The sequence below is a fragment of the Prorops nasuta genome, unplaced genomic scaffold (genome assembly GCF_024137725.1).
Source record: "Prorops nasuta isolate Cenicafe-Biocafe unplaced genomic scaffold, Cenicafe_Pnas_1.2 PNAS00028, whole genome shotgun sequence".
Lineage (NCBI taxonomy): Eukaryota > Metazoa > Arthropoda > Insecta > Hymenoptera > Bethylidae > Prorops > Prorops nasuta.
The window spans coordinates 1,252,451-1,277,499 of NW_027116825.1; positions in this window are offsets into that span (position 1 = coordinate 1,252,451).

Below are 25,049 nucleotides of genomic sequence, written 5' to 3' on the forward strand. Positions count from 1 at the left end.
CACTTGGGGTCAGGGAGTACTTCTATGGGACTAGGGTAACTCACTTGCGGTAAGAGAGTACATATAAAGGGTCTAGAATAACTCACTTGTTGTCAGGGAGTACTTATATGGGACTAGGGTAACTCACTTAGGGTTAGGAAGTACTTATATAGGGGCTATGGTAACTCACTTGGGGTCAGGGAGTACTTATATAGAGGGCTATGGTAACTCACTTGGGGTCAGGTAGTACTTATATGGGGCTAGGATAACTCACTTGCAGTCAGAGAGTACATATAAAGGGGCTAGGATAACTCACTTGGGGTCAGGGAGTACTTATAAAGGGGCTATGGTGACTCACTTGGGGTAAGCAGTGCTTATATAGGACTAGGGTAGCTCACTTGCGGTCAGAGAGTACATATAAAGGGGATAGGATAACTCACTTGTGGTCGGGGAGTACTTATAAAGGGGCTAAGGTAACACACTTGTGGTCAAGGAGTACTTATATTGGACTAGGCTAACTCACTTTGTGTCTGAGAGTACTTATATGGAACCAGGGTAACTCACTTGGGGCCAGGGTGTACTTATAAAGGGGCTAGGGTAACTCACTTGGGGTCAGGGAGTAGTTACAAGGGACTAGGGTAACTCACTTGGGGTCTGGGAGTACATATAAAGGGGCTAGGGTAACTCACTTGCGGTCAGAGAGTACATATAAAGGGGCTAGGGTTACTCACTTGCGGTCAGAGAGTACACATAAAAGGGCCTGGATAACTCACTTGGGGTCAGGGAGTACTTATAAAGGGGCTATGGTAACTCACTTGGGGTAAGGAGTGCTTATATAGGACTAGGGTAGCTCACTTGCGGTAAGAGAGTACATATAAAGGGTCTAGAATAACTCACTTGTTGTCAGGGAGTACTTATATGGGACTAGGGTAACTCACTTAGGGTTAGGGAGTACTTATATAGGGGCTATGGTAACTCACTTGGGGTCAGGGAGTACTTCTATGGGACTAGGATAACCCACTTAGGGTCAGGGTGTACTTATAAAGGGGCTAGGGTAATTCACTTTGGGTCAGGGGGTAATTATAAGGGACTAGGGTAACTCACTTGGAGTCTGGGAGTACATATAAAGCGGCTAGGATAACTCACTTGGGATCAGGGAGTACTTATAAAGGGGATAGGGTAACACACTTGGGGTCAGGGAGTACTTATAAGTGATTAGGGTAACTCACTTGGGGTCTGGGAGTACTTATAAAGGGCTATGGTAACTCACTTGGGGTCAGGGAGTACATATATGGGACTAGGGTAACTCACTTATGGTTAGGGAGTACTTATATAGGGGCTATGGTAACTCACTTGGGGTCAGGGAGTACTTATATAGAGGGCTATGGTAACTCACTTGGGGTAAGGAGTGCTTATATAGGACTAGGGTAGCTCACTTGCGGTCAGAGAGTACATATAAAGGGGATAGGATAACTCACTTGCGGTAAGAGAGTACATATAGAGGGTCTAGAATAACTCACTTGTTGTCAGGGAGTACTTATATGGGACTAGGGTTAACTCACTTAGGGTTAGGGAGTACTTATATAGGGGCTATGGTAACTCACTTGGGGTCAGGGAGTACTTCTATGGGACTAGGGTAACCCACTTAGGGTCAGGGAGTACTTATAAAGGGGCTAGGGTAATTCACTTTGGGTCAGGGGGTAGTTATAAGGGACTAGGGTAACTCACTTGGAGTCTGAGAGTACATATAAAGCGGCTAGGATAACTCACTTGGGATCAGGGAGTACTTATAAAGGGGATAGGGTAACACACTTGGGGTCAGGGAGTACTTATAAGTGATTAGGGTAACTCACTTGGGGTCTGGGAGTACTTATAAAGGGCTATGGTAACTCACTTGGGGTCAGGTAGTACATATATGGGACTAGGGTAACTCACTTGCGGTCAGAGAGTACATATAAAGGGGCTAGGATAACTCACTTGGGGTCAGGGAGTACCTATATGGGAATAGGGTAAATCACTTGCGGTCAGAGAGTTCATATATAGGGGCTAGGGTAACTCACTTGCGGTCAGAGAGTACATATAAAGGGGCTAGGGTTACTCACTTGCGGTCAGAGAGTACACATAAAAGGGCATGGATATCTCACTTGGGGTCAGGGAGTACTTCTATGGGACTAGGGTAACTCACTTGGGGTCAGGGAGTACTACTATGGGACTAGTGTAACTCACTTGCCGTCAGAGAGTACATATAAAAGGGCTAGGATAACTTACTTGGGGTCAGGGAGTTCTTATAAAGGGGCTATGGTAACTCACTTGGGGTCAGGGAGTACTACTATGGGACTGGTGTAACTCACTTGCCGTCAGAGAGTACATATAAAGGGGCTAGGATAACTTACTTGGGGTCAGGGAGTACGTATAAAGTTGATATGGTAACTCACTTGGGGTCAGGGAGTACTTATAAAGGGGCTAGGGTACTCACTTGGGGTCAGGAAGTACCTATATAGGAATAGGGTAACTCACTTGCGGTCAGAGAGTTCATATAAAGGGGCTAGGACAACACATTTGGGGTCAGGGAGTACTTATATGGGAATAGGGCAACACACTTGGGGTCAGGGAGTAGTATCTATGGAAATAGGTTAACTCACTAGGGGTCAGGGTATACTTCTAAGTGAGTAGGGTAATACACTTGGGGTCAGGGTATACTTATAAAGGGGCTAGGGTAACTCACTTGCGGTCAGAGAGTACAAATAAAGGGGCTAGGATAACTCACTTGGGGTCAGGGAGTACTTATAAGGGACTAGGGTAACTCACTTGGAGTCAGGGAGTACTTATAAAGGGGCTATGGTAACTCACTTGGGGTCAGAGAGTACTACTATGGAACTAGGGTAACTCACTTGCTGTCAGAGAGTACATATAAAGGGGCTAGGATAATTCACTTGGGGTCAGGGAGTACTTATAAAGGGGCTAGGGTAACTCACTTTGGGTCAAGGATTACTTATATGGGACTAGGGTAACTCACTTGGGGCCAGGGTGTACTTATTAAAGGGCTAGGGTAACTCACTTAGGATCAGGGAGTACTTATAAGGGACTAGGGTAACTCACTTGGGGTCTGGGAGTACATATAAAGCAACTAGGATAACTCACTTGCGGTCAGAGAGTACATATAAATGGGCTAGGGTAACTCACTTGCGGTCAGAGAGTACATATAAAGGGGCTAGGATAACTCAATTGGGGTCAGAGAGTACTTATAAAGGTGGTAAGGTAACACACTTGACTTCAGAGAGTACATATATGAGACTAGGGTAACACCCTTGGGATCAGGGAGTACTTATAAAGGACTAGGGTAACTCACTTGGTGTCTGGGAGTACATATAAAGGGGCTAGGATAACTCACTTGCGGTCAGAGAGTACATATAAAGGTGCTAGGATAACTCACTTGGGGTCAGGGAGTACTTATAAAGGGGCTAGGGTAACTCTCTTTGGGTCAAGGATTACTTATATGGGACTAGGGTAACTCACTTGGGGCCAGGGTGTACATATTAAAGGGCTAGGGTAACTCACGTAGGATCAGGGAGTACTTATAAGGGGCTAAGGTAACTCACTTGGGGTCAGGGAGTACTTATCAAGGGGGTAGGGTAACTCAGTTGGGGTCTGGGAGTACTTATACAGGGGCTATGGTAACTCAATTGGGGTCAGGGAGAACTTATATGGGACTAGGGTAACTCACTTGCGGTCAGAGAGTACATATAAAGGGCCTAGGATAACTCACTTGGGGCCAGGGAGTACTTATAAAAGGGGCTAGGGTAACTCAGTTGGTATCATGGAGTACTTATAAGGGACTAGGGTAACTCACTTGGGGTCTGGGAGTACTTATAAAGGGGCTATGGTAACTCACTTGGGGTCAGGGAGAACTTATATGGGACTAAGGTAACTCACTTCCGGTCAGAGAGTACATATAAAGGGGTTAGGATAACTCACTATGGGTCAGGGAGTACTCATAAAGGGGCTATGATAACTCACTTGGGGTCAGAGAGTACTTCTAAGGGAATAGGGTAACTCACTTGCGGTCAGAGAATACATATAAAGGGGCTAGGATAACTCACTTGGGATCAGGGAGTCCTTATAGAGGTGATATGGTAACTCACTTAGGGTCAGGGAGTACTTCTATGGGACTAGAGTAACTCACTTGCGGTCAGAGAGTACAGATAAAGGGGCTAGGATAACTCATTTGCAGTCAGGGAGTACTTATATAAGGGGCTAGGGTAACACACTTGATGTCAGGGATTACTTCTATGGGACTAGGGTAACTCACTTGGGGTCTGGGAGTACATATAAAGGGGCTAGGGTAACCCACTTGCGGTCAGAGAGTACATATAAAGGGGCTAGGGTTACTCACTTGCGGTCAGAGAGTACACATAAAAGGGCCTGGATAACTCACTTGGGGTCAGGGAGTACTTATAAGGGGCTAGGGTAACTCACTTGGGGTCAGGGAGTACTTCTATGGGACTAGTGTAACTCACTTGCCGTCAGAGAGTACATATAAAGGGGCTAGGATAATTCACTTGGGGTCAGGGAGTACTTATAAAGGTGCTATGGTAACTCACATGGGGTCAGGGAGTACTACTATGGGACTAGGGTAACTCACTTGCGGTCAGAGAGTACATATAAAGGGGCTAGGATAACTCACTTGGTGTCAGGGAGTACGTATAAAGGTGATATGGTAACTCACTTGGGGTTAGGGAGTACTTATAAAGGGGCTAGGGTACTCACTTGGGGTCCGGGAGTACCTATATGGGAATAGGATAACTCACTTGCGGTCAGAGAGTTCATATAAAGGGGATAGGACAACACATTTAAGGTCAGGGAGTACTTATATGGGAATAGGGCAACACACTTGGGGTCAGGGAGTAGTATCTATGGAAATAGGTTAACTCACTTGGGGTCAGAGAGTACATATAAAGGGGCTAGGATAACTCACTTGGGGTCAGGGAGTACTTATAAAGGGGCTATGGTAACTCACTTGGGGTCAAGGAGTACTTATATTGGACTAGGCTAACTCACTTGGTGTCTGGGAGTACTTATATGGGACCAGGGTAACTCACTTGGGGCCAGGGTGTACTTATAAAGGGGCTAAGGTAACTCACTTGGGATCAGGGAGTAGTTACAAGGGACTAGGGTAACACACTTGGGGTTTTTGGAGTACATATAAAGGGGCTAGGGTAACTCACTTGCGGTCAGAGAGTACATATAAAGGGGCTAGGGTTACTCACTTGCGGTCAGGGAGTACTACTATGGGACTAGTGTAACTCACTTGCCGTCAGTGAGTACTTATAAAGGGGCTAGGATAACTTACATGGGGTCAGGGAGTTCTTATAAAGGGGCTATGGTAACTCACTTGGGGTCAGGGAGTACTACTATGGGACTAGTGTAACTCACTTGCCGTCAGAGTGTACATATAAAGGGGCTAGGATAACTCACTTGGGGCCAGGGTGCACTTATTAAAGGTCTAGGGTATCACTCTTGGGGTCAGGGAGTACTTATAAGGGACTAGTGTATCTCACTTGGGGTCTGGGAGTACATATAAAGCGGCTAGGATAACACACTTGCGGTCAGAGAGTACATATAAAGGGGCTAGGGTAACTCATTTGCGGTCAGGGAGTACTACTATGGGACTAGTGTAACTCACTTGCCGTCAGTGAGTACTTATAAAGGGGCTAGGATAACTTACATGGGGTCAGGGAGTTCTTATAAAGGGGCTATGGTAACTCACTTGGGGTCAGGGAGTACTACTATGGGACTAGTGTAACTCACTTGCCGTCAGAGAGTACATATAAAGGGGCTAGGATAACTCACTTGGGGCCAGGGTGCACTTATTAAAGGTCTAGGGTATCACTCTTGGGGTCAGGGAGTACTTATAAGGGACTAGTGTATCTCACTTGGGGTCTGGGAGTACATATAAAGCGGCTAGGATAACACACTTGCGGTCAGAGAGTACATATAAAGGGGCTAGGGTAACTCATTTGCGGTCAGAGAGTACATATAAAGGGGCAAGGGTAACTCGCATGCGGTCAGAGAGTACATATTAATGGCCTAGGATAACTTACTTGGGGTCAGGGAGTACTTATAAGGGGCTAGGATAACTCACTTGGGGTCAGGGAGTACTTCCATGGGACTACGGTAATTTACTTGGGGTCAGGGAGTACTTCAATGTGACTAGGGTAACACACTTGCGGTCAGAGAGTACATATAAAGGGGCAAGGATAACTCACTTGGGGTCAGGGGGTACTTATATAGGGGCTAGGATAACTCACTTGCGGTCAGAGAGTACATACAAAGGGGCTAGGGTAACTCTCTTGCGGTCAGAGAGTACATATGAAGGGGCTAGGGTAACTCACTTGCGGTCAGAGAGTACATATAAATCGGCTAGGATAACTTACTTGGGGTCAGGGAGTACTTATAAGGGGCTAGGATAACTCACTTGGGGTCATGGAGTACTTCCATGGGACTAGTGTAACTCACTTGGGGTCAGGGTTTACTCCTATGTGACTAGGGTAACTCACTTGCGGTCAGAGAGTACATATAAAGGGGCAAGGATAACTCACTTGGGTTCAAGGGGTATTTACATAGGGGTTAGGGTAACTCTATTGCGGTCAGAGAGTTCATATAAAGGGGCTAGGTCACCACATTTGGGGTCAGGGAGTACTTATATGGGACTAGGGCAACACACTTGGGGTCAGGGAGTACTTCTATGGAACTAGGGTAACTCACTTGGGGTCAGGGAGTACTTCTAAGTGACTAGGGTAACTCACTTTGGGTCAGGGAGTACTTCTATGGGACTAGGGTAACTACTTGGGGTCTGGGAGTACTTATATGGAACAAGGGTAACTCACTTGGGGTCAGGGAGTACTTAAAAAGGGGCTTGGGTAACCCATATTGGGTCAAGGAATACTTATATTAGACTAGGCTAACTCACTTGGTGTCTGGGAGTACTTATATGGGACCAGGGTAACTCACTTGGGGCCAGGGTGTACTTATTAAGGGGCTAGGGTAACACACTTGGGGTCAGGCAGTACATATAAGGCACCAGGGTAACACACTTGAGGTCTAGGAGTAAATATAAAGGGGCTAGGATAACTCACTTGCGGTCAGAGAGTACTTTTATGGGACTAGGGTAACTCACTTGCGGTCAGAGAGTTCATATAAAGGGGCTAGGTCACCACATTTGGGGTCAGGGAGTACTTATATGGGACTAGCGCAACACACTTGGGGTCAGGGAGTACTTCTATGGAACTAGGGTAACTCACTTGGGGTCAGGGAGTACTTCTAAGTGACTAGGGTAACTCACTTTGGGTCAGGGAGTACTTCTATGGGACTAGGGTAACTACTTGGGGTCTGGGAGTACTTATATGGAACAAGGGTAACTCACTTGGGGTCAGGGAGTACTTAAAAAGGGGCTTGGGTAACCCATATTGGGTCAAGGAATACTTATATTAGACTAGGCTAACTCACTTGGTGTCTGGGAGTACATATAAAGGGGCTAAGGTAACCCACTTGGGATCAGGGAGTAGTTACAAGGGACTAGGGTAACACACTTGGGGTTTTTGGAGTACATATAAAGGGGCTAGGGTAACTCACTTGCGGTCAGAGAGTACATATAAAGGGGCTAGGGTTACTCACTTGCGGTCAGAGAGTACACATAAAAGGGCCTGGATAACTCACTTGGGGTCAGGGAGTACTTATAAGGGGCTAGGATAACTCACTTGGGGTCAGGGAGTACTTCTATGGAACTAGGGTAACTCACTTGGGGTCAGGGAGTACTTCTAAGTGACTAGGGTAACTCACTTGGGGTCAGGGAGTACTTAAAAAGGGGCTTGGGTAACCCATATTGGGTCAAGGAATACTTATATTAGACTAGGCTAACTCACTTGGTGTCTGGGAGTACTTATATGGGACCAGGGTAACTCACTTGGGGCCAGGGTGTACTTATTAAGGGGCTAGGGTAACACACTTGGGGTCAGGCAGTACTTATAAGGCACCAGGGTAACACACTTGAGGTCTAGGAGTAAATATAAAGGGGCTAGGATAACTCACTTGCGGTCAGAGAGTACTTTTATGGGACTAGGGTAACTCACTTGCGGTCAGAGAGTTCATATAAAGGGGCTAGTATAACTCACTTGGGGTCACGGAGTACTTATAAAGGGGCTAGGGTAACTCACTTGCAGTCATCGAGTACATATTAAGGGGCTAGGATAACTCACTTGGGGTCAGGGAGTACTTTTTTGGGACTAAGGTAGCACATTTGTGGTCAGGGAGTACTTAAAAAGGGGCTAGGGTAACTGACTTGCGGTTAGAGAGTACATATAAAGGGGCTAGGATAACTCACTTGCGGTCAGGGAGTACATTTATGTGACTAAGGTAACACACTTGGGGTCAGGGAGTACTTATAAAGGTGCTAGGGTGACTCATTTGGGGTCAGGGAGAACCTCTATGAGACTAGGGTAACTCACTTGGGTTCAGGGAATACATATATGAGACTAGGGTAACACACTTGGGGTCAGGGAGTACTTATAAAGGTGCTAGGGTGACTCACTTGGGTTCAGGGAGTACATATATGGGACTAGGGTAACTTACTTGCGGTCAGAGAGTACATATAAAAGGAATAGGATAATTCACTTGGGGTCGGGGAGTACTTATAAAGGGGCTAAGGTAACACACTTGGGTTCAGGGAGTATTTAAATGAGACTAGGGTAACACACTTGGGGTCAAGGAGTACTTATATAGGGGTTTGGATAACTCACTTGCGGTCAAAGAGTACATATAAAGGGGCTAGGATAACTCACTTGGGGAGAGGGAGTATTTATAAAGGGGCTATGGTAACTCACTTGGGGTCAGGGAGTACTTATATGGGACTAGGGTAACTCACTTGCGGTCAGAGAGTACATATAAAGGGGCTAGGGTAACTCACTTGGGGTCAGGGAATACTACTATGGGACTAGGGTAACTCACTTGGGGTCAGGGAGTACTACTATGGGAATAGTGTAACTCACTTGCGGTCAGAGAGTACATATAAAGCGGCTAGGGTAACTCACTTGCCGTCAGAGTGTACATATAATGGGGCTAGGGTAACTCACTGGCGGTCAGAGAGTACATATAAAAGGGCTAGGATAACTTACTTGGTGTCTGTGAGTACTTATATGGGACCAGGGTTACTCACTTAGGGCCAGGGTGTACTTATTAAGGGGCTAGGGTAACACACTTGGGGTCAGGCAGTACTTATAAGGCACCAGGGTAACACACTTGAGGTCTAGGAGTAAATATAAAGGGGCTAGGATAACTCACTTGCGGTCAGAGAGTACTTTTATGGGACTAGGGTAACTCACTTGCGGTCAGAGGATACATATAAAGGGGCTAGGATAACTCACTCGGGGTCAGGGAGTACTTATATAGAGGGCTATGGTAACTCACTTGGGGTCAGGTAGTACATATATGGGGCTAGGATAACTCACTTGCAGTCAGAGAGTACATATAAAGGGGCTAGGATAACTCACTTGGGGTCAGGGAGTACTTATAAAGGGGCTATGGTGACTCACTTGGGGTAAGGAGTGCTTATATAGGACTAGGGTAGCTCACTTACGGTCAGAGAGTACATATAAAGGGGATAGGATAACTCACTTGTGGTCGGGGAGTACTTATAAAGGGGCTAAGGTAACACACTTGGGGTCAAGGAGTACTTATATTGGACTAGGCTAACTCACTTTGTGTCTGGGAGTACTTATATGGAACCAGGTTAACTCACTTGGGGACAGGGTGTACTTATAAAGGGGCTAGGGTAACTCACTTGGGGTCAGGGAGTAGTTACAAGGGACTAGGGTAACTCACTTGGGGTCTGGGAGTACATATAAAGGGGCTAGGGTAACTCACTTGCGGTCAGAGAGTACATATAAAGGGGCTAGGGTTACTCACTTGCGGTCAGAGAGTACATATAAAGGGGATAGGATAACTCACTTGCGGTAAGAGAGTACAGATAAAGGGGCTAGGATAACTCACTTGGGGTCAGGGAGTACTTATTTGGGACTAGGGTAACTCACTTGTGGTCGGGGAGTACTTATAAAGGGGCTAAGGTAACACACTTGGGGTCAAGGAGTACTTATATTGGACTAGGCTAACTCACTTTGTGTCTGGGAGTACTTATATGGAACCAGGTTAACTCACTTGGGGACAGGGTGTACTTATAAAGGGGCTAGGGTAACTCACTTGGGGTCAGGGAGTAGTTACAAGGGACTAGGGTAACTCACTTGGGGTCTGGGAGTACTTATAAAGGGGCTATGGTAACTCACTTGGGGTAAGGAGTGCTTATATAGGACTAGGGTAGCTCACTTGCGGTCAGAGAGTACATATAAAGGGGATAGGATAACTCACTTGCGGTAAGAGAGTACATATAGAGGGTCTAGAATAACTCACTTGTTGTCAGGGAGTACTTATATGGAACAAGGGTAACTCACTTGGGGTCAGGGAGTACTTAAAAAGGGGCTAGGGTAACCCATATTGGGTCAAGGAATACTTATATTAGACTAGGCTAACTCACTTGGTGTCTGGGAGTACTTATATGGGACCAGGGTAACTCACTTGGGGCCAGGGTGTACTTATAACGGGGCTAGGGTAACTCACTTGGGGTCAGGGAGTAGTTACAAGGGACTAGGGTAACTCACTTGGGGTCTGGGAGTACATATAAAGGGGCTAGGGTAACTCACTTGCGGTCAGAGAGTACATATAAAGGGGCTAGGGTTACTCACTTGCGGTCAGAGAGTACACATAAAAGGGCCTGGATAACTCACTTGGGGTCAGGGAGTACTTATAAAGGGGCTATGGTAACTCACTTGGGGTAAGGAGTGCTTATATAGGACTAGGGTAGCTCACTTGCGGTAAGAGAGTACATATAAAGGGTCTAAAATAACTCACTTGTTGTCAGGGAGTACTTATATGGGACTAGGGTAACTCACTTAGGGTTAGGGAGTACTTATATAGGGGCTATGGTAATTCACTTGTGGTCAGGGAGTACTTCTATGGGACTAGGATAACCCACTTAGGGTCAGGGAGTACTTATAAAGGGGCTAGGGTAATTCACTTTGGGTCAGGGGGTAGTTATAAGGGAGTAGGGTAACTCACTTGGAGTCTAGGAGTACATATAAAGCGGCTAGGATAACTCACTTGGGATCAGGGAGTACTTATAAAGGGGATAGGGTAACACACTTGGGGTCAGGGAGTACTTATAAGTGATTAGGTTAACTCACTTGGGGTCTGGGAGTACTTATAAAGGGCTATGGTAACTCACTTGGGGTCAGGGAGTACATATATGGGACTAGGGTAACTCACTTGCGGTCAGAGAGTACATATAAAGGGGCTAGGATAACTCACTTGGGGTCAGGGAGTACTTCTATGGGACTAGGGTAACTCACTTGCGGTAAGAGAGTACATATAAAGGGTCTAGAATAACTCACTTGTTGTCAGGGAGTACTTATATGGGACTAGGGTAACTCACTTAGGGTTAGGAAGTACTTATATAGGGGCTATGGTAACTCACTTGGGGTCAGGGAGTACTTATATAGAGGGCTATGGTAACTCACTTGGGGTCAGGTAGTACTTATATGGGGCTAGGATAACTCACTTGCAGTCAGAGAGTACATATAAAGGGGCTAGGATAACTCACTTGGGGTCAGGGAGTACTTATAAAGGGGCTATGGTGACTCACTTGGGGTAAGCAGTGCTTATATAGGACTAGGGTAGCTCACTTGCGGTCAGAGAGTACATATAAAGGGGATAGGATAACTCACTTGTGGTCGGGGAGTACTTATAAAGGGGCTAAGGTAACACACTTGTGGTCAAGGAGTACTTATATTGGACTAGGCTAACTCACTTTGTGTCTGAGAGTACTTATATGGAACCAGGGTAACTCACTTGGGGCCAGGGTGTACTTATAAAGGGGCTAGGGTAACTCACTTGGGGTCAGGGAGTAGTTACAAGGGACTAGGGTAACTCACTTGGGGTCTGGGAGTACATATAAAGGGGCTAGGGTAACTCACTTGCGGTCAGAGAGTACATATAAAGGGGCTAGGGTTACTCACTTGCGGTCAGAGAGTACACATAAAAGGGCCTGGATAACTCACTTGGGGTCAGGGAGTACTTATAAAGGGGCTATGGTAACTCACTTGGGGTAAGGAGTGCTTATATAGGACTAGGGTAGCTCACTTGCGGTAAGAGAGTACATATAAAGGGTCTAGAATAACTCACTTGTTGTCAGGGAGTACTTATATGGGACTAGGGTAACTCACTTAGGGTTAGGGAGTACTTATATAGGGGCTATGGTAACTCACTTGGGGTCAGGAAGTACTTCTATGGGACTAGGATAACCCACTTAGGGTCAGGGAGTACTTATAAAGGGGCTAGGATAATTCACTTTGGGTCAGGGGGTAATTATAAGGGACTAGGGTAACTCACTTGGAGTCTGGGAGTACATATAAAGCGGCTAGGATAACTCACTTGGGATCAGGGAGTACTTATAAAGGGGATAGGGTAACACACTTGGGGTCAGGGAGTACTTATAAAGGGCTATGGTAACTCACTTGGGGTCAGGGAGTACATATATGGGACTAGGGTAACTCACTTGCGGTCAGAGAGTACATATAAAGGGGCTAGGATAACTCACTTGGGGTCAGGGAGTACTTCTATGGGACTAGGGTAACTCACTTGCGGTAAGAGAGTACATATAAAGGGTCTAGAATAACTCACTTGTTGTCAGGGAGTACTTATATGGGACTAGGGTAACTCACTTAGGGTTAGGAAGTACTTATATAGGGGCTATGGTAACTCACTTGGGGTCAGGGAGTACTTATATAGAGGGCTATGGTAACTCACTTGGGGTCAGGTAGTACTTATATGGGGCTAGGATAACTCACTTGCAGTCAGAGAGTACATATAAAGGGGCTAGGATAACTCACTTGGGGTCAGGGAGTACTTATAAAGGGGCTATGGTGACTCACTTGGGGTAAGCAGTGCTTATATAGGACTAGGGTAGCTCACTTGCGGTCAGAGAGTACATATAAAGGGGATAGGATAACTCACTTGTGGTCGGGGAGTACTTATAAAGGGGCTAAGGTAACACACTTGTGGTCAAGGCGTACTTATATTGGACTAGGCTAACTCACTTTGTGTCTGGGAGTACTTATATGGAACCAGGGTAACTCACTTGGGGCCAGGGTGTACATATAAAGGGGCTAGGGTAACTCACTTGGGGTCAGGGAGTAGTTACAAGGGACTAGGGTAACTCACTTGGGGTCTGGGAGTACATATAAAGGGGCTAGGGTAACTCACTTGCGGTCAGAGAGTACATATAAAGGGGCTAGGGTTACTCACTTGCGGTCAGAGAGTACACATAAAAGGGCCTGGATAACTCACTTGGGGTCAGGGAGTACTTATAAAGGGGCTATGGTAACTCACTTGGGGTAAGGAGTGCTTATATAGGACTAGGGTAGCTCACTTGCGGTAAGAGAGTACATATAAAGGGTCTAAAATAACTCACTTGTTGTCAGGGAGTACTTATATGGGACTAGGGTAACTCACTTAGGGTTAGGGAGTACTTATATAGGGGCTATGGTAATTCACTTGTGGTCAGGGAGTACTTCTATGGGACTAGGATAACCCACTTAGGGTCAGGGAGTACTTATAAAGGGGCTAGGGTAATTCACTTTGGGTCAGGGGGTAGTTATAAGGGACTAGGGTAACTCACTTGGAGTCTGGGAGTACATATAAAGCGGCTAGGATAACTCACTTGGGATCAGGGAGTACTTATAAAGGGGATAGGGTAACACACTTGGGGTCAGGGAGTACTTATAAGTGATTAGGGTAACTCACTTGGGGTCTGGGAGTACTTATAAAGGGCTATGGTAACTCACTTGGGGTCAGGGAGTACATATATGGGACTAGGGTAACTCACTTGCGGTCAGAGAGTACATATAAAGGGGCTAGGATAACTCACTTGGGGTCAGGGAGTACTTCTATGGGACTAGGGTAACTCACTTGCGGTAAGAGAGTACATATAAAGGGTCTAGAATAACTCACTTGTTGTCAGGGAGTACTTATATGGGACTAGGGTAACTCACTTAGGGTTAGGAAGTACTTATATAGGGGCTATGGTAACTCACTTGGGGTCAGGGAGTACTTATATAGAGGGCTATGGTAACTCACTTGGGGTCAGGTAGTACTTATATGGGGCTAGGATAACTCACTTGCAGTCAGAGAGTACATATAAAGGGGCTAGGATAACTCACTTGGGGTCAGGGAGTACTTATAAAGGGGCTATGGTGACTCACTTGAGGTAAGCAGTGCTTATATAGGACTAGGGTAGCTCACTTGCGGTCAGAGAGTACATATAAAGGGGATAGGATAACTCACTTGTGGTCGGGGAGTACTTATAAAGGGGCTAAGGTAACACACTTGTGGTCAAGGAGTACTTATATTGGACTAGGCTAACTCACTTTGTGTCTGAGAGTACTTATATGGAACCAGGGTAACTCACTTGGGGCCAGGGTGTACTTATAAAGGGGCTAGGGTAACTCACTTGGGGTCAGGGAGTAGTTACAAGGGACTAGGGTAACTCACTTGGGGTCTGGGAGTACATATAAAGGGGCTAGGGTAACTCACTTGCGGTCAGAGAGTACATATAAAGGGGCTAGGGTTACTCACTTGCGGTCAGAGAGTACACATAAAAGGGCCTGGATAACTCACTTGGGGTCAGGGAGTACTTATAAAGGGGCTATGGTAACTCACTTGGGGTAAGGAGTGCTTATATAGGACTAGGGTAGCTCACTTGCGGTAAGAGAGTACATATAAAGGGTCTAGAATAACTCACTTGTTGTCAGGGAGTACTTATATGGGACTAGGGTAAGTCACTTAGGGTTAGGGAGTACTTATATTGGGGCTATGGTAACTCACTTGGGGTCAGGGAGTACTTCTATGGGACTAGGATAACCCACTTAGGGTCAGGGAGTACTTATAAAGGGGCTAGGGTAATTCACTTTGGGTCAGGGGGTAATTATAAGGGACTAGGGTAACTCACTTGGAGTCTGGGAGTACATATAAAGCGGCTAGGATAACTCACTTGGGATCAGGGAGTACTTATAAAGGGGATAGGGTAACACACTTGGGGTCAGGGAGTACTTATAAGTGATTAGGGTAACTCACTTGGGGTCTGGGAGTACTTATAAAGGGCTATGGTAACTCACTTGGGGTCAGGGAGTACATATATGGGACTAGGGTAACTCACTTAGGGTTAGGGAGTACTTATATAGGGGCTATGGTAACTCACTTGGGGTCAGGGAGTACTTATATAGAGGGCTATGGTAACTCACTTGGGGTAAGGAGTGCTTATATAGGACTAGGGTAGCTCACTTGCGGTCAGAGAGTACATATAAAGGGGATAGGATAACTCACTTGCGGTAAGAGAGTACATATAGAGGGTCTAGAATAACTCACTTGTTGTCAGGGAGTACTTATATGGGACTAGGGTTAACTCACTTAGGGTTAGGGAGTACTTATATAGGGGCTATGGTAACTCACTTGGGGTCAGGGAGTACTTCTATGGGACTAGGGTAACCCACTTAGGGTCAGGGAGTACTTATAAAGGGGCTAGGGTAATTCACTTTGGGTCAGGGGGTAGTTATAAGGGACTAGGGTAACTCACTTGGAGTCTGGGAGTACATATAAAGCGGCTAGGATAACTCACTTGGGATCAGGGAGTACTTATAAAGGGGATAGGGTAACACACTTGGGGTCAGGGAGTACTTATAAGTGATTAGGGTAACTCACTTGGGGTCTGGGAGTACTTATAAAGGGCTATGGTAACTCACTTGGGGTCAGGTAGTACATATATGGGACTAGGGTAACTCACTTGCGGTCAGAGAGTACATATAAAGGGGCTAGGATAACTCACTTGGGGTCAGGGAGTACCTATATGGGAATAGGGTAAATCACTTGCGGTCAGAGAGTTCTTATATAGTGGCTAGGGTAACTCACTTGCGGTCAGAGAGTACATATAAAGGGGCTAGGGTTACTCACTTGCGGTCAGAGAGTACACATAAAAGGGCATGGATATCTCACTTGGGGTCAGGGAGTACTTATAAGGGGCTAGGATATCTCACTTGGGGTCAGGGAGTACTTCTATGGGACTAGGGTAACTCCCTTGGGGTCAGGGAGTACTACTATGGGACTAGTGTAACTCACTTGCCGTCAGAGAGTACATATAAAAGGGCTAGGATAACTTACTTGGGGTCAGGGAGTTCTTATAAAGGGGCTATGGTAACTCACTTGGGGTCAGGGAGTACTACTATGGGACTGGTGTAACTCACTTGCCGTCAGAGAGTACATATAAAGGGGCTAGGATAACTTACTTGGGGTCAGGGAGTACGTATAAAGTTGATATGGTAACTCACTTGGGGTCAGGGAGTACTTATAAAGGGGCTAGGGTACTCACTTGGGGTCAGGGAGTACCTATATAGGAATAGGGTAACTCACTTGCGGTCAGAGAGTTCATATAAAGGGGCTAGGACAACACATTTGGGGTCAGGGAGTACTTATATGGGAATAGGGCAACACACTTGGGGTCAGGGAGTAGTATCTATGGAAATAGGTTAACTCACTAGGGGTCAGGGTATACTTCTAAGTGAGTAGGGTAATACACTTGGGGTCAGGGTATACTTATAAAGGGGCTAGGGTAACTCACTTGCGGTCAGAGAGTACAAATAAAGGGGCTAGGATAACTCACTTGGGGTCAGGGAGTACTTATAAGGGACTAGGGTAACTCACTTGGAGTCAGGGAGTACTTATAAAGGGGCTATGGTAACTCACTTGGGGTCAGAGAGTACTACTATGGAACTAGGGTAACTCACTTGCTGTCAGAGAGTACATATAAAGGGGCTAGGATAATTCACTTGGGGTCAGGGAGTACTTATAAAGGGGCTAGGGTAACTCACTTTGGGTCAAGGATTACTTATATGGGACTAGGGTAACTCACTTGGGGCCAGGGTGTACTTATTAAAGGGCTAGGGTAACTCACTTAGGATCAGGGAGTACTTATAAGGGACTAGGGTAACTCACTTGGGGTCTGGGAGTACATATAAAGCAACTAGGATAACTCACTTGCGGTCAGAGAGTACATATAAATGGGCTAGGGTAACTCACTTGCGGTCAGGGAGTACATATAAAGGGGCTAGGATAACTCAATTGGGGTCAGAGAGTACTTATAAAGGTGCTAAGGTAACACACTTGACTTCAGAGAGTACATATATGAGACTAGGGTAACACCCTAGGGATCAGGGAGTACTTATAAAGGACTAGGGTAACTCACTTGGTGTCTGGGAGTACATATAAAGGGGCTAGGATAACTCACTTGCGGTCAGAGAGTACATATAAAGGTGCTAGGATAACTCACTTGGGGCCAGGGTGTACTTATTAAAGGGCTAGGGTAACTCACTTAGGATCAGGGAGTACTCATAAGGGAATAGGGTAACTCACTTGGGATCTGGGAGTACATATAAAGCGACTAGGATAACTCACTTGCGTTCAGAGAGTATATATAAAGGGGCTAGGATAACTCACTTGGGGTCAGGGAGTACTTATAAAGGTAATAAGGTAAATCACTTGGGGTCAGGGAGTACTTATAAGGGACTAGGGTAACTCACTTGGGGTCTGGGAGTACTTATAAAGGGGCTATGGTAACTCACTTGGGGTCAGGGGGTACTTCTATGGGACTAGGGTAACTCACTTGCGGTCAGAGAGTACATGTAAAGGGGTCATGATAACCCACTTGGGGTCAGGGAGTACTTATAAAGGGGCTAGGGTAACTCTCTTTGGGTCAAGGATTACTTATATGGGACTAGGGTAACTCACTTGGGGCCAGGGTGTACATATTAAAGGGCTAGGGTAACTCACGTAGGATCAGGGAGTACTTATAAGGGGCTAAGGTAACTCACTTGGGGTCAGGGAGTACTTATCAAGGGGGTAGGGTAACTCAGTTGGGGTCTGGGAGTACTTATACAGGGGCTATGGTAACTCAATTGGGGTCAGGGAGAACTTATATGGGACTAGGGTAACTCACTTGCGGTCAGAGAGTACATATAAAGGGCCTAGGATAACTCACTTGGGGCCAGGGAGTACTTATAAAAGGGGCTAGGGTAACTCAGTTGGTATCATGGAGTACTTATAAGGGACTAGGGTAACTCACTTGGGGTCAGGGAGTACTTATATGGGAATAGGGCAACACACTTGGGGTCAGGGAGTAGTATCTATGGAAATAGGTTAACTCACTAGGGGTCAGGGTATACTTCTAAGTGAGTAGGGTAATACACTTGGGGTCAGGGTATACTTATAAAGGGGCTAGGGTAACTCACTTGCGGTCAGAGAGTACAAATAAAGGGGCTAGGATAACTCACTTGGGGTCAGAGAGTACTACTATGGAACTAGGGTAACTCACTTGCTGTCAGAGAGTACATATAAAGGGGCTAGGATAATTCACTTGGGGTCAGGGAGTACTTATAAAGGGGCTAGGGTAACTCACTTTGGGTCAAGGATTACTTATATGGGACTAGGGTAACTCACTTGGGGCCAGGGTGTACTTATTAAAGGGCTAGGGTAACTCACTTAGGATCAGGGAGTACTTATAAGGGACTAGGGTAACTCACTTGGGGTCTGGGAGTACATATAAAGCAACTAGGATAACTCACTTGCGGTCAGAGAGTACATATAAATGGGCTAGGGTAACTCACTTGCGGTCAGAGAGTACATATAGAGGGGCTAGGATAACTCAATTGGGGTCAGAGAGTACTTATAAAGGTGCTAAGGTAACACACTTGACTTCAGAGAGTACATATATGAGACTAGGGTAACACCCTTGGGATCAGGGAGTACTTATAAAGGACTAGGGTAACTCACTTGGTGTCTGGGAGTACATATAAAGGGGCTAGGATAACTCACTTGCGGTCAGAGAGTACATATAAAGGTGCTAGGATAACTCACTTGGGGCCAGGGTGTACTTATTAAAGGGCTAGGGTAACTCACTTAGGATCAGGGAGTACTCATAAGGGAATAGGGTAACTCACTTGGGATCTGGGAGTACATATAAAGCGACTAGGATAACTCACTTGCGTTCAGAGAGTATATATAAAGGGGCTAGGATAACTCACTTGGGGTCAGGGAGTACTTATAAAGGTAATAAGGTAAATCACTTGGGGTCAGGGAGTACTTATAAGGGACTAGGGTAACTCACTTGGGGTCTGGGAGTACTTATAAAGGGGCTATGGTAACTCACTTGGGGTCAGGGGGTACTTCTATGGGACTAGGGTAACTCACTTGCGGTCAGAGAGTACATGTAAAGGGGTCATGATAACCCACTTGGGGTCAGGGAGTACTTATAAAGGGGCTAGGGTAACTCTCTTTGGGTCAAGGATTACTTATATGGGACTAGGGTAACTCACTTGGGGCCAGGGTGTACATATTAAAGGGCTAGGGTAACTCACGTAGGATCAGGGAGTACTTATAAGGGGCTAAGGTAACTCACTTGGGGTCAGGGAGTACTAATCAAGGGGGTAGGGTAACTCAGTTGGGGTCTGGGAGTACTTATACAGGGGCTATGGTAACTCAATTGGGGTCAGGGAGAACTTATATGGGACTAGGGTAACTCACTTGCGGTCAGAGAGTACATATAAAGGGCCTAGGATAACTCACTTGGGGCCAGGGAGTACTTATAAAAGGGGCTAGGGTAACTCAGTTGGTATCATGGAGTACTTATAAGGGACTAGGGTAACTCACTTGGGGTCTGGGAGTACTTATAAAGGGGCTATGGTAACTCACTTGGGGTCAGGGAGAACTTATATGGGACTAAGGTAACTCACTTCCGGTCAGAGAGTACATATAAAGGGGTTAGGATAACTCACTATGGGTCAGGGAGTACTCATAAAGGGGCTATGATAACTCACTTGGGGTCAGAGAGTACTTCTAAGGGAATAGGGTAACTCACTTGCGGTCAGAGAATACATATAAAGGGGCTAGGATAACTCACTTGGGATCAGGGAGTCCTTATAGAGGTGATATGGTAACTCACTTAGGGTCAGGGAGTACTTCTATGGGACTAGAGTAACTCACTTGCGGTCAGAGAGTACAGATAAAGGGGCTAGGATAACTCATTTGCAGTCAGGGAGTACTTATATAAGGGGCTAGGGTAACACACTTGATGTCAGGGATTACTTCTATGGGACTAGGGTAACTCACTTGGGGTCTGGGAGTACATATAAAGGGGCTAGGGTAACCCACTTGCGGTCAGAGAGTACATATAAAGGGGCTAGGGTTACTCACTTTAGGTCAGAGAGTACACATAAAAGGGCCTGGATAACTCACTTGGGGTCAGGGAGTACTTATAAGGGGCTAGGGTAACTCACTTGGGGTCAGGGAGTACTTCTATGGGACTAGTGTAACTCACTTGCCGTCAGAGAGTACATATAAAGGGGCTAGGATAATTCACTTGGGGTCAGGGAGTACTTATAAAGGTGCTATGGTAACTCACATGGGGTCAGGGAGTACTACTATGGGACTAGGGTAACTCACTTGCGGTCAGAGAGTACATATAAAGGGGCTAGGATAACTCACTTGGTGTCAGGGAGTACGTATAAAGGTGATATGGTAACTCACTTGGGGTTAGGGAGTACTTATAAAGGGGCTAGGGTACTCACTTGGGGTCCGGGAGTACCTATATGGGAATAGGATAACTCACTTGCGGTCAGAGAGTTCATATAAAGGGGATAGGACAACACATTTGGGGTCAGGGAGTACTTATATGGGAATAGGGCAACACACTTGGGGTCAGGGAGTAGTATCTATGGAAATAGGTTAACTCACTTGGGGTCAGAGAGTACATATAAAGGGGCTAGGATAACTCACTTGGGGTCAGGGAGTACTTATAAAGGGGCTATGGTAACTCACTTGGGGTCAAGGAGTACTTATATTGGACTAGGCTAACTCACTTGGTGTCTGGGAGTACTTATATGGGACCAGGGTAACTCACTTGGGGCCAGGGTGTACTTATAAAGGGGCTAAGGTAACTCACTTGGGATCAGGGAGTAGTTACAAGGGACTAGGGTAACACACTTGCGGTCAGAGAGTACATATAAAGGGGCTAGGGTTACTCACTTGCGGTCAGGGAGTACTACTATGGGACTAGTGTAACTCACTTGCCGTCAGTGAGTACTTATAAAGGGGCTAGGATTACTTACATGGGGTCAGGGAGTTCTTATAAAGGGGCTATGGTAACTCACTTGGGGTCAGGGAGTACTACTATGGGACTAGTGTAACTCACTTGCCGTCAGAGTGTACATATAAAGGGGCTAGGATAACTCACTTGGGGCCAGGGTGCACTTATTAAAGGTCTAGGGTATCACTCTTGGGGTCAGGGAGTACTTATAAGGGACTAGTGTATCTCACTTGGGGTCTGGGAGTACATATAAAGCGGCTAGGATAACACACTTGCGGTCAGAGAGTACATATAAAGGGGCTAGGGTAACTCATTTGCGGTCAGGGAGTACTACTATGGGACTAGTGTAACTCACTTGCCGTCAGTGAGTACTTATAAAGGGGCTAGGATAACTTACATGGGGTCAGGGAGTTCTTATAAAGGGGCTAGGGTAACTCATTTGCGGTCAGGGAGTACTACTATGGGACTAGTGTAACTCACTTGCCGTCAGAGAGTACATATAAAGGGGCTAGGATAACTCACTTGGGGCCAGGGTGCACTTATTAAAGGTCTAGGGTATCACTCTTGGGGTCAGGGAGTACTTATAAGGGACTAGTGTATCTCACTTGGGGTCTGGGAGTACATATAAAGCGGCTAGGATAACACACTTGCGGTCAGAGAGTACATATAAAGGGGCTAGGGTAACTCATTTGCGGTCAGAGAGTACATATAAAGGGGCAAGGGTAACTCGCATGCGGTCAGAGAGTACATATTAATGGCCTAGGATAACTTACTTGGGGTCAGGGAGTACTTATAAGGGGCTAGGATAACTCACTTGGGGTCAGGGAGTACTTCCATGGGACTACGGTAATTTACTTGGGGTCAGGGAGTACTTATATAGAGGGCTATGGTAACTCACTTGGGGTCAGGTAGTACTTATATGGGGCTAGGATAACTCACTTGCAGTCAGAGAGTACATATAAAGGGGCTAGGATAACTCACTTGGGGTCAGGGAGTACTTATAAAGGGGCTATGGTGACTCACTTGGGGTAAGGAGTGCTTATATAGGACTAGGGTAGCTCACTTGCGGTCAGAGAGTACATATAAAGGGGATAGGATAACTCACTTGTGGTCGGGGAGTACTTATAAAGGGGCTAAGGTAACACACTTGTGGTCAAGGCGTACTTATATTGGACTAGGCTAACTCACTTTGTGTCTGGGAGTACTTATATGGAACCAGGGTAACTCACTTGGGGCCAGGGTGTACATATAAAGGGGCTAGGGTAATTCACTTGCGGTCAGGGAGTAGTTACAAGGGACTAGGGTAACTCACTTGGGGTCTGGGAGTACATATAAAGGGGCTAGGGTAACTCACTTGCGGTCAGAGAGTACATATAAAGGGGCTAGGGTTACTCACTTGCGGTCAGAGAGTACACATAAAAGGGCCTGGATAACTCACTTGGGGTCAGGGAGTACTTATAAAGGGGCTATGGTAACTCACTTGGGGTAAGGAGTGCTTATATAGGACTAGGGTAGCTCACTTGCGGTAAGAGAGTACATATAAAGGGTCTAGAATAACTCACTTGTTGTCAGGGAGTACTTATATGGGACTAGGGTAACTCACTTAGGGTTAGGGAGTACTTATATAGGGGCTATGGTAATTCACTTGGGGTCAGGGAGTACTTCTATGGGACTAGGATAAACCACTTAGGGTCAGGGAGTACTTATAAAGGGGCTAGGGTAATTCACTTTGGGTCAGGGGGTAGTTATAAGGGAGTAGGGTAACTCACTTGGAGTCTAGGAGTACATATAAAGCGGCTAGGATAACTCACTTGGGATCAGGGAGTACTTATAAAGGGGATAGGGTAACACACTTGGGGTCAGGGAGTACTTATAAGTGATTAGGGTAACTCACTTGGGGTCTGGGAGTACTTATAAAGGGCTATGGTAACTCACTTGAGGTCAGGGAGTACATATATGGGACTAGGGTAACTCACTTGCGGTCAGAGAGTACATATAAAGGGGCTAGGATAACTCACTTGGGGTCAGGGAGTACTTCTATGGGACTAGGGTAACTCACTTGCGGTAAGAGAGTACATATAAAGGGTCTAGAATAACTCACTTGTTGTCAGGGAGTACTTATATGGGACTAGGGTAACTCACTTAGGGTTAGGGAGTACTTATATAGGGGCTATGGTAACTCACTTGGGGTCAGGGAGTACTTATATAGAGGGCTATGGTAACTCACTTGGGGTCAGGTAGTACTTATATGGGGCTAGGATAACTCACTTGCAGTCAGAGAGTACATATAAAGGGGCTAGGATAACTCACTTGGGGTCAGGGAGTACTTATAAAGGGGCTATGGTGACTCACTTGGGGTAAGCAGTGCTTATATAGGACTAGGGTAGCTCACTTGCGGTCAGAGAGTACATATAAAGGGGATAGGATAACTCACTTGTGGTCGGGGAGTACTTATAAAGGGGCTAAGGTAACACACTTGTGGTCAAGGAGTACTTATATTGGACTAGGCTAACTCACTTTGTGTCTGAGAGTACTTATATGGAACCAGGGTAACTCACTTGGGGCCAGGGTGTACTTATAAAGGGGCTAGGGTAACTCACTTGGGGTCAGGGAGTAGTTACAAGGGACTAGGGTAACTCACTTGGGGTCTGGGAGTACATATAAATGGGCTAGGGTAACTCACTTGCGGTCAGAGAGTACATATAAAGGGGCTAGGGTTACTCACTTGCGGTCAGAGAGTACACATAAAAGGGCCTGGATAACTCACTTGGGGTCAGGGAGTACTTATAAAGGGGCTATGGTAACTCACTTGGGGTAAGGAGTGCTTATATAGGACTAGGGTAGCTCACTTGCGGTAAGAGAGTACATATAAAGGGTCTAGAATAACTCACTTGTTGTCAGGGAGTACTTATATGGGACTAGGGTAACTCACTTAGGGTTAGGGAGTACTTATATAGGGGCTATGGTAACTCACTTGGGGTCAGGGAGTACTTCTATGGGACTAGGATAACCCACTTAGGGTCAGGGAGTACTTATAAAGGGGCTAGGGTAATTCACTTTGGGTCAGGGGGTAATTATAAGGGACTAGGGTAACTCACTTGGAGTCTGGGAGTACATATAAAGCGGCTAGGATAACTCACTTGGGATCAGGGAGTACTTATAAAGGGGATAGGGTAACACACTTGGGGTCAGGGAGTACTTATAAGTGATTAGGGTAACTCACTTGGGGTCTGGGAGTACTTATAAAGGGCTATGGTAACTCACTTGGGGTCAGGGAGTACATATATGGGACTAGGGTAACTCACTTAGGGTTAGGGAGTACTTATATAGGGGCTATGGTAACTCACTTGGGGTCAGGGAGTACTTATATAGAGGGCTATGGTAACTCACTTGGGGTAAGGAGTGCTTATATAGGACTAGGGTAGCTCACTTGCGGTCAGAGAGTACATATAAAGGGGATAGGATAACTCACTTGCGGTAAGAGAGTACATATAGAGGGTCTAGAATAACTCACTTGTTGTCAGGGAGTACTTATATGGGACTAGGGTTAACTCACTTAGGGTTAGGGAGTACTTATATAGGGGCTATGGTAACTCACTTGGGGTCAGGGAGTACTTCTATGGGACTAGGGTAACCCACTTAGGGTCAGGGAGTACTTATAAAGGGGCTAGGGTAATTCACTTTGGGTCAGGGGGTAGTTATAAGGGACTAGGGTAACTCACTTGGAGTCTGGGAGTACATATAAAGCGGCTAGGATAACTCACTTGGGATCAGGGAGTAC